A 6,000-nucleotide genomic window follows, 5' to 3' on the forward strand; every position below is an offset into this window, starting at 1 on the left:
GGGACACACCCCTCGGGACACGGGACACACCCCTCGGCACAAGGGACACACCCCTCGGGACAAGGGACACACCCCTCGGGACACGGGACACACCCCTCGGGACACGGGACACACCCCTCGGGACACGCCCCGCCCCTCGGGACAAGGGACACACCCCTCGGGACACGGGACACACCCCTCGGGACAAGGGACACACCCCTCGGGACACGGGACACACCCCTCGGGACACGGGACACACCCCTCGGGACACGCCCCGCCCCTCGGGACAAGGGACACACCCCTCGGGACACGGGACACACCCCTCGGGACACGGGACACACCCCTCGGGACACGCCCCGCCCCTCGGGACAAGGGACACACCCCTCGGGACAAGGGACACACCCCTCGGGACAAGGGACACACCCCTCGGGACACGGGACACACCCCTCGGGACACGGGACACACCCCTCGGGACACGCCCCGCCCCTCGGGAAGCGCCCACACCCCGGACACGCCCCCGGCTCCTCAGAGCCCGCGGCCCCGGAGCCATTGGGGTCCGGTGTGCGCGTTTCGGTGCTCCCGGCCCACAGCTCTCATCAAACGTGTAAATACGAGCGAGAGCACCGCGCCGGTGAGCACCCGTGACAGGGAACGCCTAAGGAAACCCATCCCGTGGGTAAGTTGCTCGCACCGCTCCTGTGCAGGAGTGACGGGCAGTTTCACAAGGGACATACAAAGTGTCCCAAGGACACATGCGTTTGCTCTCCAAAATTTGTATAGAAAGTAGACTGAGCGTAGTAGACCTTGACAAAATTATAGCACGTGTACGTGAGCAATTTTTCAGAGTGAGTTATTGTCCCAACTTATATGACCAAATATTAAGTGCAAGACAATAGAATTTCAAGTGTTCCTTTGCTGGTAGAATTCTTATTTACCTCTTTCAAGTTTTCTTTTCTCCTGGTTGCCTTCAAATTACATGTCTCCATTTTCTTTCATAAATCAGAAATGACGTATTTTTTATTTCCCTGCTCTATTTAATAAAGTTACAACCAAGATCAAATGCCTATATATATGGTAAAATTGGTATTTCAGACAACTATTGACATCATCACACACATTCCAATGTTTGGTAACTTTCTGGGTAAATAATAAGATTGATGGGAAAATTGGGCACACCTTCAAAGCAAGGAAAAGACAAAGCTATAATTTGTTTTGTGCTAAGGATATAGTGCAAAAATCAGTTTATCAGGGTCAGGTGAGCAGAAATGGAAAGTAAAAACCATAGGAAGGAACACAACAGGCTTCATCTAGCATTTTGTTACCTAACGGTCACTCAGATTTTCTTGAGGCTTACTGGTTGATACAATTGTTGATTAGGGTAAAATTAATTTCTTCAAGATGAAAAAACCCTTAATCCTCACATAAATACATCAAAAACCTTATTATCATCTCAGCAGTTTTCCTAGCAGCTGTGCACCTTCAGGAGACCGATAAATACTGCAGAGCAAGGGTGTGAATGATGTGTTCATGTTTTTGTGATACAGTGTTTAGTGCAGGGAACAGATGGAGCAGGGATGGGGCACAGGGAACCCCCTAGGATGGCCCATCCCTCACTCAGTGCTCCCAGGGAGGGTGGCCCAGCACCCCCGCAGAGGGAAATGGGTGCTGAACTGGTACCTGCAGCTGAACAGATGCTACTTGAGCCTTCTGGCAAGTGGTGAAACATTGTTAGATGCTGCAACTACTAATTGAGTCTTAACCTTATTATGAGCAGACAGAAGCCATCTTTAGAGCAATCACGTTATGCTGACTGAACATAAATTCAATTAAAAATTATAGTGAGGACAAGCAGACCTCCCCTCCACTTTATAGAGAAACCCACATGTCAAATCTGACTGTGAATACCATTGCAGGGTAAATTAAATATGCTTGGATAGACACAAAGATATTACAGTACATTTCAAGTGCTTATGTTGTTCCCAGAAGCCTTTGCCCAGTTTCACATTTATGGGTTTGGTTTTTTTCTTTTCCCTTTTTTTTTTTTTTTCTTAAATTCTTCACACAATGGGATCTGTGTGCTTGTAACAGCAAGATTCTGGTTTATTGTGATTTGGAGCAGCTCCCAAATTCTCCAGTATTTATTGTGACTGGGTTGTCCCACCAGCCTGCCCCAGCAGCTTTAGGTGTGCTGAGCTATTGCCATACTGCTGCTGGCTTCTGGTGTCACTTTGTCACCAGTCCGCACCCCGGAGCAGCACCTTCTTACCACTCATCCATTTGCTCCCCAGTGAGCCCATGATGGACAACAAGCCATTTGCTCATGATTCCTGTTTAAATTCTTACAATTTCCATTTACAATTCACATTTACCTGCCCATTTATGTGAGCACTTGTATACTTACCTCTCCCTCCAGCCAGCCAAAGGGAGATCCATACACTGGTTTTGCTTCCTCCTAAACCATCACACTTTGAAATTGGCTGGAATGGATATTCCATCAGCAGAATGAAAGCTTTGAAAAAAATTGCAATTCCTAGCACACACAGTCAGGTGTGCCAGCTTGCTTCACATGGTTCTCATGCCAGCTCCATAGTGAGGAAGTGCTATGTGTTAGAAAAGTTTTGTACTGGATAAAATGTACAGCACAGAATAGTCACAACAGCACCCCTGTGCTGTCAGAGGTGAAATTGCCTGCTGTGCTGAAAGACACACTGCCTCGCCATGATTTATTTTTATATTTATCCTTACCTTTTGTAGCAGACCAGTGTGAATCTAACAAGTTTGCTGACTTATTTCTGCCTCATTTCTGGCTTAACTCAGGCACGAGTTAACAAAACTAGATCCAACCTGTTTAAACAACCCAAAGCATGTTTTAACAAAACTATAACCCAGCTGGCTTTGGAAACTCACTGTGCTGCCCACTGAGGGCACAATGTGCTTGCTCCAGGGTATGGTGCTGCACACCCCTCTAACGCCTTGCTCCTGTCTTCGCTTGGGTTTGGTACCTGGTGGATCAGCAGCCACTTGCAATCAGCAGTGAGTTCCTGCGGTTAATTGCTCCACACAAGTCTCTCTCCAACACAGCGTGACTTCTCAGTGGGCTTGTTTTTTCAAAGGGTAATCTCATAGGAGGTGGTCTGGGTACAGGATTACTCGTAGAAGGACAATCTCATTAATAGCTTCCCCCCCGAGATAGATACATTTATGTATTTTTGGCAACTCTTCATTGTTGTTGGTAATGTAATTCCACTAGAGACAATGTTTACCAGAAGTTCTCTTTAAGCCAAGCCAGAAACTCCATTTGCCTTTATTTCCTAACGTGTTTATTACACACACAGGCTACAAACTAACAGAGGTTCAAATCTAAAGCACCATCTCTTCTCAAAGCAAGGCAATTTGGAAACTGTAAGACCTGCTTTCACTTCGAGCCTAACAATAAACACCATGGATGTCACACAGGACTCTGGTCATTATGTTTGTGTAACATTTAAATCTAAGACCTAAAAACCCTAGAGCACCCCAGACCAAACAGCTGCAACAAATGATTCATTCAGTTTTCAAAGGAGAGGCTTTGGGAGGGTTTCCTGGGTATACATTTCAAGTAAGTGCTAAAACCCTTTTTTATTCTGGGTTGGTTTTTTTTTTTTGTCAACAAATAATATACCAAGCTTTTCTTCCTCCCCACTCCTACATAAGAGAAGTATTTTAATTACATTTGATACCTCCTACAGAAAAGTTTACAAGAAGAATTTCATACGGGTTATTTCTGTTCCCTTTGCTTTCTGAAACCTTGGCTCAGTAATAAGCTTCAGTAATATCCCCGACTTCCCTGAATAAACTTCCCATGGTAAAGGAGACGTGCTGCTGGATGTCTGAGGGACAGAAAAGTCAGTCCCAGTTTCACATAGCTCCTTGCTTTGGGCAGGTTAAATGTGAGGCAGCAGGGAAAGCCAACAGCATGCTGGGCTGTGCCAACTGAAGCAGAGCCAGGAGCTGGAGGGAAGCAATGACTGCCCTTTCCTCAGATGCAGGGATAACCTGGGGAGGGGGGGGAGGGAGTTCAGCAGGAAGACAGAGCCAGCAAAGCCAGGCTCTTCACAGTGCTGCATGGCAGGAGGATGAGATGGTGAAATAGAAATGGTTCAATCTAGACAGGAGGAAAACATTTTCCACTCAGAGGATAAAAAAACATCGCAACAGGGACCCAGAAACACGGTTCCATCTTTGGAGGCATCTGGACCCAGCTGAACAAAGCCCTGGACAGCCTGGTCTGACTCCAGTGTTGATCCTGCTTTGAGCCCTGGATGACCTCCAAGCTTCCTTCAAACCTGACTGAAGCACCAATGATTTGTACCAGTTTCACAACCCAAGTCATGTCAAACCTAAGGGTAAGCATGCCATCATTATTTGGTCAACAGACAAACTCATATCGATAGTTTTATATGGATAACAGCTATCTGGGGCTTAATTATTCTCTGTTCTAAAATTTCAGGCTGTGATGCTCTGGAGAAAACAGGTACAAGTACAGAGTGTTTTATTGGAAGACCAATAACACCCAAGACTGCTCGTTGATTGATTTTGGCCAACAGATTATTTTCAAGTGATTTTATTCTTCAAACATAGATCTGGATAGAATCAAACTGCCGGAGACCATTTGTCTGGCCACAGATCTGTTAGAGAGAGACAAGCTAGACAATAGAGCTGACTGAAAATCAGGAAAACACAACTTCTACTTGGTGGTTTCACAAGTCTTTCCTAATAAACTAAACAAGTCTTTCCATTACATCTACAAGAGCAAAAGCAACTGTTGCTGTAATTATTTCTTTGATACCTCACTGTATTTTCATTAAGTTCTTAGAGTAAACAATTAACTACAGTATATACAAAGCAGCGAGTGAGTCGGTGAAATGCGTAGGTTAAGCAGGAACTCTGGCATACATTTATTATAGCTGCCAAATAATGAATTCATGTGGAAATTAGCAAGAGCACTAAAGTTAATTTGTCCCACTATTTTAATGGGAGATTAGTACATTGGCAGGCAAAACAGCAAGAAGTCTTCCCACTAACTGTGGAAACAGATCACCGGTGGTACTGCAAAAGAGCCTGCCAGCATTTGGCATGATGACAATGAACAAACCACTGCCAACTGCCCTTTCCTTAACCAAGAATGAATTGAAAATATCATTTTCTTCTATTCTACCAGGGGATTAGTAGAAAACTGCTAGAAAATACTTTTCAGTCTTTGCAGGGGTTTCATTAGAGAACCCTAACAAAAATAGAAAAAAATTAATTGTTTTTGATATGCTTCTTTTGGCTACATCTAAAAGACACTGCATTTTGTTAGACTGTCACTTTAGATGACAGTAAAACATTAAGGTGCCCTGACTTCATCATATTCAACTGGAAAATTATCATCATCTCTTTAGAACTATACCACTGGCTGTGTTTTCTTCAGGAGGATCTATTTTGATTTTTAATGCTATTTATCTGGATGAAGGAATGTGTAATTATCTTTCCACTTCTTTCAATTGAAAGAAAATAAATAAGGCAAGACAGTTCTCCATCAGCTAAAACTTCTGAGGTATCTGAGATTTACAGCTCTCACTAGGAGCAGGGTTTGCTAATGAAGCTTTTGAAGCCACAGTGGCAGTGTCTGATTGTAATTGCTGAAAGGTGACTCTTGAGGAGCTTTATTTGCACTAATCAACACCACGTTGTGCCTCAAAGCTAGAGTTCCCTTAGAAGCACTGTCCCTACTGAGTTATTCTGCGATAACTAAATAGGCTTTTCTGTTTACTTCTGTTTTTCAGAAGTAGAAACTTATCTGTTTTTCAATGGGATTCTTTGGAGTTCCATTCCAAACCTGTTGTACAGTTAAAACTTCATAATTTCTTTCTAACACTTTCCTCTAGCATTCCCAACCCTTTCTCTTCTGGCGCCAGAGCCAAAGGGGACCATCTGCAAAAGTATTAGTGTAAAATACCCAAGGGCTCAGGGATGGGCTGGGAATATCAAACCTGATAG

Source organism: Corvus cornix, chromosome 6, assembly GCF_000738735.6.
Source record: "Corvus cornix cornix isolate S_Up_H32 chromosome 6, ASM73873v5, whole genome shotgun sequence".
NCBI classification, from domain to species: domain Eukaryota; kingdom Metazoa; phylum Chordata; class Aves; order Passeriformes; family Corvidae; genus Corvus; species Corvus cornix.